This window comes from Phalangium opilio, unplaced genomic scaffold, assembly GCF_054372755.1.
Source record: "Phalangium opilio isolate 3A_F unplaced genomic scaffold, DU_Popi_V2 ptg000032l_1, whole genome shotgun sequence".
NCBI lineage: Eukaryota > Metazoa > Arthropoda > Arachnida > Opiliones > Phalangiidae > Phalangium > Phalangium opilio.
In genome coordinates this window covers 3,175,862-3,191,419 of record NW_028324159.1, presented here as the reverse complement: position 1 = coordinate 3,191,419, position 15,558 = coordinate 3,175,862, and positions in this window count along the sequence as shown.

The window sequence follows — 15,558 nt, the reverse complement described above, 5'->3', positions numbered from 1 at the left end:
AGAAGCCGGCGGACTGTCTCATAACAATACTAAAACTGAAAATGCGAGACTTAATATTGTCAAGCCGGCGGACTGTCTCATAACCAGACTAAAACTGAATATGCGAGACTTAATATAGGGAAGCCGGCGGACTGTCTCATAGCTAGACTATAACTGAAAATGCGAGACTTAATATATAGAAGCCGGCGGACTGTATCATAACCTGACTAAAACTGAAAATGGGAGACTTACTATAGGCTAGAGAAGCCGGTGTACTCTCTCATAACCAGACTAAAACTGAAAATGCGAGACTTAATATAGAGAAGCCGGCGGACTGTCTCATAGCTAGACTATAACTGAAAATGCGAGACTAAATATATAGAAGCCGGCAGACTGTATCATAACCTGAATAAAACTGAAAATGCGAGACTTAATATAGAGAAGCCGGTGTACTCTCTTATAACCAGACTAAAACTGAAAATGCGAGACTTAATATAGAGAAGCCGGCGGACTGTCTCATGGCAAGACTATAACTGAAAATGCGAGACTTAATATAGGCTAGAAAAGCCGGTGTACTCTCTCATAACCAGACTAAAGCTGAAAACGCGAGAAGGCGGCGGACTGTCTCATAACCAGTCTAAAACTGAAAATGCGAGACTTCATATAGAGAAGCCGGCGGACTGTCCGCTGGCTTCGCTACATTTCAGTACCTGATATCCATTATATAGTATTGTTATTTGATATTGTAGGTGTCATGGGTTTTTATTTTATTCATTATATCAGTCCCTGACTTCCTTGGTTTTATCTTGTAATGAGACATTCCCCTGGCTTTCCCATAATAAGTCTAAGACTTAGTACTCTAATCAGACAGTCCACTAGTTACGATATATCAAGTTTCGCGCGTGCTCAATTTAGACTTCTCTACTTTTGAGGTTCCAACTTCGTCGAGTTTGTTGGAATTTATCTGGATTGTATCTATATCATGTCAACGTTCTACTTTTTCAATTTGTTCCATTTTTCATTTTAAACTTCTGTTATTTTATTTTAATGATAAAAGTTTACGGAATTGTGTGGTTTCCTTTAATAATACTCCATGGTGACAGATTCCTAGCAGCGGACGGATAGCGGCATGCTCGTCAAGTGCTCACGACTCCCACACTCTTCGTGAACTTCCCAAGGTGTAGGATTTCGGTTGAGTTAAAAGTTAGGAAAACCTAAATAATATCGAAACTTATTCTCCACTAAAGTTCCACGATTCTGCTGATGTAAATTTGAACTACAAGCACAATTTTCTTTAAAAATCCATTATATTTCAACAACTAACTGTAAAATGTTAATTTACCAAGATTTTAATATAAATTTGTCTTTATAAGCATAATTTTACAATAATATCAAAGAAAATGTTACGGACTATGGCTTATTTCACCATTCCCTTATATTTACATAAGTCTTCAAATCGTTTGAAAATATAACTCTTTGCTACTCTGTTATTATTGGAGATTAAATAGCAATGAACACTTTCGATAAGTGCAGTCTTTTGAAGCTATTTAACACATTTCGAAAGTCGCCAAAAGTGCGGGAGTTTGGTCCAATGGGACCTCCCAATTATGGTTTCGATCGAAATGTTTGGAACTGTCCGTTTACCAGCCGATATCGTGTCCATTCGCTATCAAATATCTTATCCATTTGAAAGGCGATATTGTGTCCATTCGCAATCCCATATGTTGTCCATTTGCCAGCCTATATCCTGTCCATTTGCCAGCCGATATCGTGTCCATTTGGCAGTAGATATCGAGTCCTTTTGGCAGTAGATATTGTGTCCTTTTGGCAGTAGATATCGTGTCCTTTTGGCAGTAGATATCGTGTCCATTCGCCAGCCGATATCGTGTCCATTTACCAGCCGATATCGTGTCCATTTACCAGCCGATATCATGTCCATTTACCAGCCGTTATCGTGTCCATTTACCAGCCGATATCGTGTCCATTTACCAGCCGATATCGTATCCATTTACCAGCCAATATCGTGTCCATTTACCAGCCGATATCGTGTCCATTCAACAGCCGATATCGTGTCCATTCAACAGCCGATATCGTGTCCATTCAACAGCCGATATCGTGTCTTTTTCCCAGCCGATATCGTGTCCATTCGCCAGCCGTCATGGTGTCCATCCGCAAGCCGTTTTTGAGTCTATTCACCTTGCGATTTCATAACCGTTTACCAGTTGATTTCGCGTCCATCCACTTGCCGATTTTCTGGCCGTTTGATTGCAAATTTCGTGTCCTCTAGACTACCAATTTCGTGTTCATCCGCCTGCTGATTATATGACCGTATGATTGCAAATTTCTTGTCCATTCGCTTACCGATTTCGTATCCATTAAGTGTATTTTGCAATCAACCGTAGTAAACGTGCGTAGATACTGGGATAGCAAGACACTTATCTGGGCGGACATTTCGCACTGTAGGGTACGGTCTAAGGTCACAAATGAGGTTATCCAAAAAACCGTCCAGCTATTTAAAATTCAGTACTGTCCCCGCAGTTGATTTCTGTTGCAGGGGTAGTTTACGAAGAAATACTCATGGTAATCAATGAAACTTTATTAGGTGTAAAATTTCTAATAAAGGCGGAGAGCTTTCGACCCGAGGGTCTTCATCAGTCCAAGCCAACTGTTGGCTCTAAGTTATCACAGAAATGAAAACCTATGACGTCATCTCGGTTTATGTTAATCAGATTGCGCCCTCTTACGCCTAGGATGTTTATCATCGATCACAACCCATAGTGTTGTGTCACTACTACCCTGATTTAAATTTAGTGTTCGAGATTTTTTAATAAATAGGCCTTCAATAAATTTTCTTTTTCGCCAATGTTTTTCATGAAATAAAATCTTTGGTTCTTTAAAGTCTATTATGTGACCTTTCGACTCCCAGACGTGTGTAGCTAAGCCATTCTCCTTATTAAAATTTTTTATACATTGTTTATGACCATTGAATCTATTTTTTAGGGTTTCTTGGGTTTCGCCAACATACGTTTTACTACAGGTTTGGCAATTTACTTGGTAGACTATGCAACGGTTCTCTAATAAATTTACGTTTTGTTTTGGTCTATTTTTAACTAAGTGATCTCTGACCGTTTTCCCCCCGCATGAATTAATTGAATACCAAATTTTCCCTTTAAAAGTCTACTAATTAAGTAACAACTTTGGTTAATTAATCGAGGTTTTTACATCTCGTCTGAAGAGGGTATAAATACCCTTTTCACAAGAGGTGTATAAACCACGTTCATTAAACCTATATTCTGACGGAGTGTAAAAACCTAGTTTAATCTTGAATTAATTAATTATAACATATAATGTTTCGCAAAAAAATTTGTTCCTTCCACACCAGAGTTGGCACTAAATCTCATTTCAAAAGCCTTTATTTATTTCGAAATTTAGTTTTATATGGAGCGATATTTCACCGTCACCGGTGCACATTCCACCGTGAATGTAAATATAAATGGGCAACTCCCCGCCCTGGAAATGGGGCGAAGAAGGGTTCTCGGGCCCAGAAGAGGGCGTGGGCCCGGAAGGGGCCGCGAGGCCGTGGATGTAGGCCAGTCGGGCGTCGGGCGCGGCGAAAATCGTGGCCGTAGCGGCGGCATCGGCAAGAAACGCCGATGCAATCACTGCCAACGCTACGGCCACCTGCACGCAATTGCTGGGGTCGACATGGTATAGTACTTCATTCATTGCTAAACGATGTAAATTTTCAAATGCTATACGTACTCTTTAATTTTATTATTAATAAACAGGCCCACGAAGACAAAGAGGGGTGGGGCCGGCGGGCCCGCAAGTTGCGGCGGATGGGGTGCCCGACACCGTGTTGCCAACGGGCTCCCAGATTCCCGTGGCCACCGAGGCGCAGGTGGTGGCGGAGTCCCAGGTGGGGACGGTGGTATCCCAGGTGGGGGCGGTGGAGTCCCAGGTGGGGATGGAGGTCGAGGTGGCGGAGGAGTCGGTGGGGGCGGCGGGGTCCGCAGCTGAGGATGAAAAGTTCATCCGGGATTTGGAGGAGGAGATGGATTCGTAAGTTCTACAGAGGGATTCTAGCAAACTTTTATGACTAGTAATACTACAAAAATATTAGGTCGGAGATAGGTGACCAGTAGACCGATCCTATAATGCAATAGGAAAAGTAAACAGCACAGTGGAAGGGCCGCCATATTACCCTAGCAAGCAAACGGTAGTGTGAGTCGTCTACACTCCCACGCGTAGCGAACGCGAGCACCATCTAGCGTTGCCTCTTGGCGCTAGGGAACTCTCCTAATATGGCGGCCCGTCCCCTCTGAGTTGGTTTCTCGGCAACTATTTAAGGGAATGGTCTACATGGAAATTTTACCAAAAATATTTCGTGCTTATTTTACCAATGCTTTTTCTGCTGTATCGGATTTTAAAAGACGCAAGCTTTCCGTTAGTAGACAAAATAATGATTTCATATCTTTAAAAGGGAGAATAAAATGCTCAGACAACCAAAAATAACTTCTAAATCATCGATAAAATTTATCCCAATTTATTGTTTATAATATTTCTATTTCGAAGTTTCAAAAAATACAGTCGTCTTTCCTCAAAAATAAGAGATATTCTAATTTTGCGGGGCACTTAACCGTAAATAATTATTATGGAATTTATTTTCACCATTCTTAGGCTTTGACAATCGACTTTTGAAACTGAAAAATAATATAAAATAAATTGACAGTAGAATTTGGTGCAAATTTTATCAATGATTTTGATGTTATTTAACAAATATAAATTTAACAAAACAATGGTTTCATGATCAGTTCATTCTCCCTTTAACAACCTTTAAACAGTTAGTCTTTTAATTTTGAAACGTGTGCATAATTGTTTGATAATTTTGCCTTAGACTATGGAACTTTTTTTTTTAATAATATATTAATTTTACTGCAGGGTCGCAATCAACAATGAATATTTTTTTAATAATAATTTTTTTTAATTTTCATAATTTTGTAAAGCAAAAATTTTTTTTTACATAATTATTTATTACAGTTTTTTTTCACTATTATAATTTTTCCAATTGTTTTTTTCTTTTCATTAAAAAATATTTAATTTTCATTTTTAATTATTATAAAATTTTTTTCACAATAAAAGAACTATTGGGAAACAAAGGAATAATTTATTTAAGTCATGAGGGCTAGGGTTGTGAAGTCACAGGGGCCTTTTACAAAATTTCCCTCCAAGATGCATCTTTGAAGCATTTGGGAAAAAGTGCAATTAAAATAAATTATGTGTTATTTATGTAACTATAACAAATAAATGCATTCATATAATAACTACATGTAACCGAGGGCGGTTAAACCTTATGCCATACTTTACTTTTTATTCACGTCATTAATCAATAGCTATTTACATCATAGCTTCATTTATGTGATAATTTTTATTTTTATGCAATTATTTCGGGAAAATTTGTTTAGAAAATACGGAATGGATTAAATTTAAGGTTTTTTTTCTATCAGGACGATAAGCCAGGATGGTGCTCTGACATTGCACCCTATTGTGTGTTTCGTGTATTATGTTTGACGTATATTCACTTCGTAAATTTCCATCTAATTTGGCTGTATGAAATTCTTAAAATAAAATCATATGGTCCAAATCCTACATCTATTCAATATTTAAGTTTAGTTATATCCTTACAATTAAAATTAATTCCAATTTGCACTTTCTCATAGTTCAAATCAATTGAACACAAGTTTAGACGGGGTAATAAGCGTCACTTGCCACTATCATATTTTTAGTATTGATCTAAATCTAGTGAAACAAGCATTTCAAAATGAAATGTCCAGTAAATAAAAAAATAATTACTTGAATGTACAATTGATGAAGGAAAGTTTGATGAAGTCTTCTGAATTGAATTTGGTAAATAATCAATTATCAACCCTATTGCTGTTAACGTTGCAAAAGTCCAGCGTTAACTTAAACATGATCTGGAAAATATGTTAACGAATGATCTTGGCTAGAATTTCAATAATTAAATGGAAAACTGACAATATTCACAAAGCGGTTTAACATTGTAAATTCTGCGCAAATGTAAAAATGATCGTTGTCAAACTTACTGCCAACCACAGAGACATAAGGTGGTTACTGCCACTAGCGATCCTTGACTCGAAACAGGTAGTAATGAAATTTTTTTCTTCAAACTATTGATCTTCAAAAAACTTCAGTGCGAATAAAACGATAATACAGTGTTTAAGTACGAATATGCTATCAACTGTTTGTTTGTGCAATGAGAGCGTCACATGAAACATACTATACGGAGCATAATATTGACCGAAGATGGTTAATAAAATAATGCCGTTTTAAATCTCCCACCCTGGAACGACCTGCCATAGAGTATAAACACAAGCTTGAAGAAGATCGGTAGCAACTTGACCAGCTGAAATTTTCCATCGAGTAAGGAGGATGATAAGCCTGGACTACTGGAGGGGAAAACGCTCACAGGTGGTTGCGTGATCGAGTTGGCTATGGCTAAGTAGGCCCCAGCGAGTGCGACTGCTACAAATAATTTTTTTCAGTCTCAAAACTCTCAATGTTTTGGTCTACATTTGAGCTGAACTGAACTGGATTTGAAGTTCGTCCGATCACGGCACGCGTGCTTCTAATTCAGACAAAGACATTCACTTCACTCGTGAAAGCTTATGGGTAAGCCTAATTACATTTTTATGAGTTTTGAGTTTTCTTATTTTCAGCTGTGAAGTTTGCTGAGCATCGTTTCAGTTGGCTTGGGTTTGACGCTTTTCTAAAAGCGGACTAAGCTGTACATTGCAATTCCTTAGTGTCTTTTAAAAGAAAGAAAATTTTTTTGCTTCCTTGTTTGTATTTGTGTTTGTGTTTATGTGTGAGAGACCTTTTTTCATGGTCCAACAGAGAGACCTTTTTTCGTGGTTCAACAGAGAGACCTTTTTTCGTGGTTCAACAGAGAGACCTTTTTTCGTGGTCCAACACAGAGACCTTTTTTCGTGGTTCAACAAAGAGACCTTTTTTCGTGGTCCAACAGAGACCTTTTTTCGTGGTTCAACAAAGAGACCTTTTTTCGTGGTTCAACAGAGAAACCCTTTTTTGGTGTTTCAACAGAGAAACCTTTTTTCGTGGTTCAACAGAGAGGGAGTCCTTTCTTGCTTTAAAAGAAGCCTTTCAGGCTCTGAAAGAGAACTAAAATGGTTTGGCAACGTGCTCAGAAACAAAAAAATCGCTTAAAATATTTAAAGCGATTTACGTTGTAAGACCAAGCTCAGGCTAGGGTGAATAACATTTTGGAAAACTCTGTATCAAACCGAGTTAGGTGTAAGAGTTAAAAATCGAGTGATGGACGTAATCGTAAGTCTTTATTGACAAGTTCATTAAAAATTGAAAAGGTTTTGCAGGCCCCTAAAATAGGTGGCACTTCGCGACAAAGAAAAGGTGGTGCGAACCCTGCCAACTATTATGTTAAAAAAATCTCCTCCAACAAAGGAATTTTTAAAACAAAAAATAAAAAGATGATTGCCGAAAGTTTCAAGCGGTTTTTGACCACGCGACTTACGGAACGTTTGCTGTCGACAAAACCTTCGACATTTGACTTCGCTTATAGACTGAAATCTTTCACAAATAAATCGGTCAGTATTTACGAAGCCTTGGACATGATGTTGGGTCAGAAATTGTTTCAAAAGTCTGACAGCACTAGGTTTATTAACACTAACGTGAAGGAAAACCGATCCAAAGTTTTGAAATGTTACAAGGATCTTGCGAGCTTGAGGGAAATTGATCCTGAAAGCGAAGACATTTGCCAAAAAGGGTTTGTGGACGATAAGTATCCCAACAGACCAGATAGCTTGGAATATTTAAGCTTGAGAAAGTTCGGCCGATTTTACAATTACGTCAAGTACTCGGAGGCAGCGAAAAAATCTGAAAATGTAATCGAGTTGAAAAATAATCTCGGTTTGATGAGAAAGAGGATTATGCCATACATAATAGAACATTACGTTCACGACCCAATAGAGGAACCAGAAAAGTACTGCCACGCTCTACTAATTCTGTTCAAACCATGGCGAAACGAGACTGAGTTATTGGGCGAATTTGCAACCTTCGCTGAAGCTTTCAAAAGCTCATTATCGACGCTAAAACCCATGAGAGAATACCATGAGAAATTGTCGGTTTCCAAAGAAGTTGAAAAAAAGCGTAAAGCCTCCGAAAAAGCTAAAGAGACTTGAACTATTTCGGATGCAGAAAGCTATGACGATGAAAATGCCTTTCAAGGGAAAGAAATCGTCGTTGAAACGGAAAATGCGATGCACGATGTCGAAGCCGCAATGGAAATTGATTACGAGGGCATGACACTAGACCAAGTTGCGTTACTCAACACTGATCAAAAAAGGGTTTACGACAATGTCATGGATCACTTCACCCAAGAGGGAGGGCAAAATGAAAATTTTTGCCATTTTGTGACTGGTCCAGGTGGCACTGGAAAGTCCTTTCTTAATGCCACTATCGCCAACGCCGTTAGACACCACTTTAAAAATGCCGGTAGCGTCGCGATCGCCGCTCCCACGGGCTTGGCTGCTCTAAATGTCAACGGCGTAACGTTGCATAGATTACTTATGTTGCCAGTAGAACATGGGCGTACCGCGGAATACCATTCCCTCAATTCTGAAAATATTTCCATTATGAAACAAACTCTGGGAAATTTGAAACTCTTGATAGTCGATGAGATCTCTATGTTGTCTTCGGTCTTACTAACTTATGTTAATTTGAGGCTAAATGAATTTTGGGAAATGAACAAGCCTTTCGGCGGTGTCGTTTGCATTCTCGTTTTTGGAGATTTCTTCCAACTGCCGCCTGTACAGGGTAATCCCGCTTTTTTAAAAGTCACTTCTCAGGAAGCGAGACCAAGATTTAATAGCATTGGAGGCACTGATCTTTGGAAGTATTTCCAATACGATGAACTAACGAAAAACGTACGACAGGCCGACGACCGACTTTATGGCGACCTACTAAACCGAACTAGAATCGGAACACTTACGAAAGATGACGTTTCAACCTTAGAAAGTAGACTAGTTCCGGGAGGGAACAAAATTGAGGTGGCTATGAATCTTTACGTTAAAGCTGGTTAAAGAAGGATTTCATCCCATCTGTTTGATGCCGAAATTGGCCATTTGCGATAAATTCAACATAAAAATGCTCGAAGAAAGCCGACAGAAAGTTGAATGCGTTGAATGCGAAGACAAACTCGTTGATTACGACTAAAAATTACCAAAAATATTGTCAGGAGACTCAAAATGTTGGACAATATGCCGTCTAAAACCGGAGGTCTTGAGAGCAAGCTGTTTCTCTGCGTTGGATCTAGAGTAATGGTTAGGAGGAACATCAATTTCGAAGGTGTTATTAACGGCACCATGGCCGTTATAACGGGATTCCAAAAGAACGAGCGTGGGAACATCATTGGTATCCGGGTACGAGTAGATCGGGAACCAAACGACGAGAACAATAAGCCCGACTTTGTAGTCGAGAAAATGAGCGTCAAGTTCTTGCTAATGACCAGTTTATCCGTGAAACGAACGCAGTTCCCCTTAATTTTGGCATACGCCATTACTATTCACAAAACCCAGGGAATGAGTTTAAAATGCGCGATTATGGATTTGGGATCAAGTTTATTTGGAACCGGCATGGCATGCGTTGCTCTATCGCGAGTGACTTCCATGGAAGGTCTCCATCTCTTGCAGTTAAGGCTCGTTTACACAAGCGCGAGGTTCTCTAGCTAAAGCGGAAAGTAGGTTCCAGTGTTCAGCGATATTGCATCTATATGCAAGATACTAGATAACAGAAACATAGGTACGTCCTCAAACTTAACTGTTTCTACGAGTACCAATGGCAAAGATTTCACAGATACGTTTCTTAGCTGTGCGATAAAAGTATCAAAGGTATATGTTTTTGTACCCAGTGATTTATATTTACGTTATATTTTATACCGGCTATATTTCGATACAGGTTTCGTGTAAATCGACCTTAACCTAATGTATTGATTTAAGGTACAAATATTAGTTAGTATTCTTGCAGTACCTGTTAGATACAAATCTTAGTATGTCACTGAAATGCACGGAATGTTAACGAAATACCCATGTTTTTAATGTTATTTGCGTCATTGACATCACTCACCTGACTACAACACACGTATTTGACGTTTATCACTGAACCTGCTATGGTATTTGTTTGTTTTGTACACACATATGTGTGGCCATGCATTCAACGACGCTTAATTGCGGAATTTGGCTTCTGTTACCTAAGATCAACTTACTATTTACAAATTCCCAATCTGTCATTTAACGGCACTCTTGGGCTTCCCCAAGCTACTGTACGTTATGTTTCTGAACACCTCGACTACAATTTATGCAAGAATCTTTCACGAGCCCATGGTCGAAGCATGGATAAAGAATGCCCGTGAGGAAATTTGTTTTTAATTCATAGGATAGGCAACTCCCTATTTCGAACGACAGCTTATTCTGTATATACTAAGTTACAACATCGGTTGTCACCACGAGCAAAGTCATGTCTCTATGCAATTTAGCTTTGTGCGTGCTGACAAGAGAAAAAAACTCGACGACCTTCAGGATTTCAAATATCCGCGAGTGTTTTAGCTCGAGTGCACGGACCTCTAGGCCTTAGTTTCAGATACGTGTAGTAGGCGGTAGGCAATTTCACGCCTAGAGGTCCGTGCACTCGAGCTAAAAAAACTCGCGGATATTTTAAATCCTGAAGTTTCCTGAAGTTTTTGGTCTCTTGACAGCACATACAAAGCTACGTTACATAGAGACCTAGGTTTGAGCGTGCTGACAACCGATTTTGCAACAGAGTATATACAGAATAAGCTGTCGTCCGAGATAGGGAGTTGCCTATCCTGTAGAGTGAAACAAATTTCTTTACGCGCAATCTTTATCCATGGTTTAAGTATGTTTCAAATCGGGTTTTATACAAACATAAGTACTGCGAGATTCCTTGATGTTCATGTTTTACAATACAAGGTCAGTAAGAAATTATGTGGGGTGTTCTTTTGGCCCATTTGGAATCTAATATATTCCGTGACATAATACCTTTAAAACCTTTCGGAAACAAATTGTATAATACCTCATCCTTCGGTCTAAGACTCTTATGATAAAAAAGTGTTTATCGGCATTCCTCGAGGCATAATATTTACCAGAACAAAGATATGTTTCGTAAACAATTTAACACTTTGAATGTCCCTAGATTATCAAGGTACTTTATTTCTGCTTAATGGTTACAAAACCGGTTTTTACAATCAAATGAATAACAGTGTAGTAAATATCCTGACAATTATATATTTCGCCGCTTCTAAGTGTCCATTACTAAATTATTATAGATTGCAAAGTTGTTCGATTATATATGTAAGGCTTTACTTAAAGTAGTAGGATTTACTAAACATTTACGCCAACGTATTTTGGTTATATTTTAACATCAGCATAGTTTCAAACATATTATCATCCAATCGATTACGCTTTGGGGTTTGAATTTGGCCTCCAGAACTAAAGGCCCGTTCTACTGCGGCTGAAAAGGGTAATATTGTGTTGTACTTTAGAAACATTTCCTTTACCATCGGATATTGATTTAACATGGGGGGTCTCTGCGTCTATTCTCCAAATAAGCAAGTATTTGCATGGTAATTTGATTTGTATTAGAATCATCCGAATTAATGTCGTCGTTAGTGTTGAGGAACGAAAAGAAGGAGTCTGCTCCATTTGATGCATCTGGTAGGGGTTTCTCGGTTATGGTGCGTCGGCTTTCTAAAGCTCTAGTTTCATTGAACAACTTGGTAGCTTCCGACAAGAACAGTTGTTTCACGTGTTCTAGCTTGTCCTCTTTTTCACTTATGGATAGCCACTGTAGTTTGAACATAGGTAGCGATACTGTAGCTAATATATAGGGATTACTATTGGAGTTCTCTAATGAAACTATTTGTGTAAACCGCAAATTTAGGCCTTCAATGGCGGCCTTTTTCAACGGGTGACATTTCTCTAACCCTTCCAGATCAGATAATGTTAGCTTGATCTGATATAAAGTAGGAAGCACCAGACCAAGGTAACACTGTTGCTCTCCTTGAAGAAGATCTAATGCAACAGCAATTGGACGCATAACTGAGAGATATTCTGCGATGAACTCGAAATCTGCTGTTTTAAACTTAGGTTGATCTAGAATATCAGCTATAGCTGGTAGGTGTTCCTTCGCCTTATTTATTTCTAACACGCAATCATAGAAAGCATTCCATCTAGTGTGACATGGAGTAGGCAGCTTTTTTGGTAGAAGATCATGAACGTAATCAGACGATTGCGATGATCTACTTAGTTTGTTCCAGATGGCGCAACATTCTCCTATAGCAGTTTTGTACCTTTTCTTGTAAGTGGCATCACTGAGAGCTTTTGCGGCATCCGTGGTTGCAACCAAATTCAAGGAGTGAGCAAAACATTTGAAGTGTTGTGGTAGCTTAGACTCTTGCACGAATTCCATGGTTACCGAGGCTTCAGGGAACTGTTCAACGGCTATGGTTGTCCGATAATCATCGTCCAGAAAGGACGTATTTTCGTCAGATATATTGTCAGGAACACTAAAGACTCTGAACGCTTTTCCGAAATTCGACGCATTGCCCGTCATGGTACCCACTAGTTTTGGTACTGTTAAACAGTAGTTGGAATATACTCCGAATAACGCCGATCATATTTCGATGTAAGTGTGTTTATATTTCAAGATTTGGCATGCAAGTAAAAAGGATATAAGCTTAAATGATTCGGTATGGATATAGTGTCCGGTAACTCCGATGAATGACTTACGATTCGAGCTCCAAATGTCAGCTGTTGTACAAACGTAATTGGCAGTTGCCAATTGATTTCTTACATCACATTCCATTTCGTGGCGTTAAGTTGCGAGTTTCCTCTTGAAACACGTGCCATAAGGAGGTTCAACACCATCAGATAAGCGTTGTACCATACGTCGAAATGTAGGCTTCTCAACAGTATATATTGGCCGCATTTCGGATACTATGTAATCCATTATGACTTCATCCACCTTTGAATGTACAAAAGTATATCAGACATGAATATCAAAACAGATATAAGGACGCCTTTGTCCCTTATGCGCAGCTGCAACCTTTTATTCTCATTTTAAAGGTGTTCCATGTAGTAATTAGCAAAACGGAAGAACAGCAACGTAAGTACACATTAGGGTAAAATAACCGCATTTGACCTGATACTAGGCTAGATAAGAACTTTTTCCATTCCTTCAATTTTAGGCCTTCCGAACCAGAAATTAAATATGATGCCGTTAATCACTTGCACCACTTTCTTATCAAATTCTAAATGTAGAAACTCTTGGGTATTGTGATAATACTTTGCTGGTCATAAACTAAACACGCATACATACATACATAGGTGAAGATATTTCGTAGTACTTACTTGTGAGAGGATACAAGCACAACCGCTTTGAATGTGTTCCTATAGAATCTACATTCTTTCTTCTGGCAGCTTTCTTCTCCTCAAGCTGTTTTAAAACGGTAGGGTGTTTTCTCTGTATAAATATGCATAGAGATGAGAACATGATCTGAATAATATTTGTTTTAGGTAACCAATTTACACTCGTTTAATTTAGATATATTCCTAAAATAGACGATGTTTTCATGGACATAATGTATGTTATACAAGGTCTAGATATATTCCTAAAATAGACGATGTTTTCATGGACATAATGTATGTTATACAAGGTCATGATAACTCAAAATAATCTATTACGCTTTGAATAGAAACCCCTCATTACTTAAGACTGATTTCAATACATAAGTAATCTTAAATGTGATAAGGTTGCAAATCGCGACGTCAATGGCAAGAACTACTTCACTAAAAATTTTGTGTAACTTTATATACAATCTATAACCAAGGGTTCCTAACCATATGCACTAAAGTACGTTCTTCGTAGTGGCTAGCACAAAGTCAGATGTTAGTAAAACATGTCTTGAAAATATGTAAATATTTAAAAAATGGATTAGGCCTTTTCAAATCGATTTCAAAGGGTCAAGAGAAAACGCGGCTTAAGTTCCGTGCATCCATGAACAACACAGTTGATGTGAAATGGAAGAATGCCTGACTTTATGCTATGAAACCAAGGGGAACAATATTGGCTCGTTTGTTGATACACTTGTTAATGTAATTAATTATCGAATTGGTGCATCATGTTGTCGGCCGTTGGAAGATTCACACGATATCAGGGGTCCCCAAAGCTTTCGAATGTGCGACACACGATTATGAATTTATGACACACCTTTCCATGTCTTCCTATTTCAAACAACTTTGCCACGATTCTCTTCGACTTTTATTATTACTTATTTTCTACAACAACTACTAGAAATCAGAAACCCTCCTAGAGTCACTGAGTTAATTTATTTTGGCAATTTTGGGTTGTATTTAGGATAAACCTACTATAAAAGTTTAGACATGGAGTTTTTCCAAGCTGATCTGAACGTCACACGACACAATGTATCGCGTCACTGCATTTGGGATGCACTGATGAAACCATTGTAGAGTTATACTCCCAAGAAATTGTACATTGTCTAATGATAGCATACCTTACTGTGCTAGAGCAAATTATCAGTTGATGTTCTAGCAGCTTTCAAAACCTTTCTATCAGAGCAACTCAAACACTGAACATTCATTGAACTGTCGTCGTTGTTGGGGTCCACCAGTGGTATAAAAACTCACCGTCCAAAAGATATGGAAGTTGAACATTTTATCCATGATCCGGTTGCGTGCTACACTCGCTTTCCACGACACTTTCCTGTTCAGGATGTTCACATACTTGAAGCACACGGTTTGCAGTACAGTAAGTTACAGTGCCACTAACATTGTTGACCTCCGACATTCTGCGCTAAAGCTGTCTTGGTCCGCAGCAACAAAAACAAAACTTAATGCGAGGTAGATGCAAAGGCTTATATAACCAACGTAGGTGAGATTCTTAGTGATAAAATACAAAAATCAACTTTGTACCTGTTAAATATGGCCAATGCGTTATTGCTTTAAGTTAATGATCTAGTTTTTTACCAAATATACACACAAAAAACATACTCCAGAGCGGTTTTAAAGCTTAGATAAAAAAGATATTCTACCCAAATATGTTTGTTGTCAATGACTGTAGGCATAGATAAAAGGTATCGTCACTGTATATTATTTATATGCACGGTAGTTTTGTACTTAGTATTTTTTATCTTTGAGGCTTTGATCTTAAAACTAGAATACTTTAAATAGGATCTACATTCGAATCTTACGTACGTTTATCTAGATATCGCTGAACACTGATAAAATCTTACACCACCACTAGTGGGCTTGATAGTTGATAGCCGCAATGTTTCCCCACCCTCGGGCACGGCTAGAGGGAAGAACGAAAAGGGGGAAGCAATGAAAACCCCTGCCACACAGACTTCTTATACGGACTCTTTTGTCTTTTCCAAAATTTTTATGCTTTGTTCATTTACAACTCAAATAAAATGAGACATTTTCTGAAATT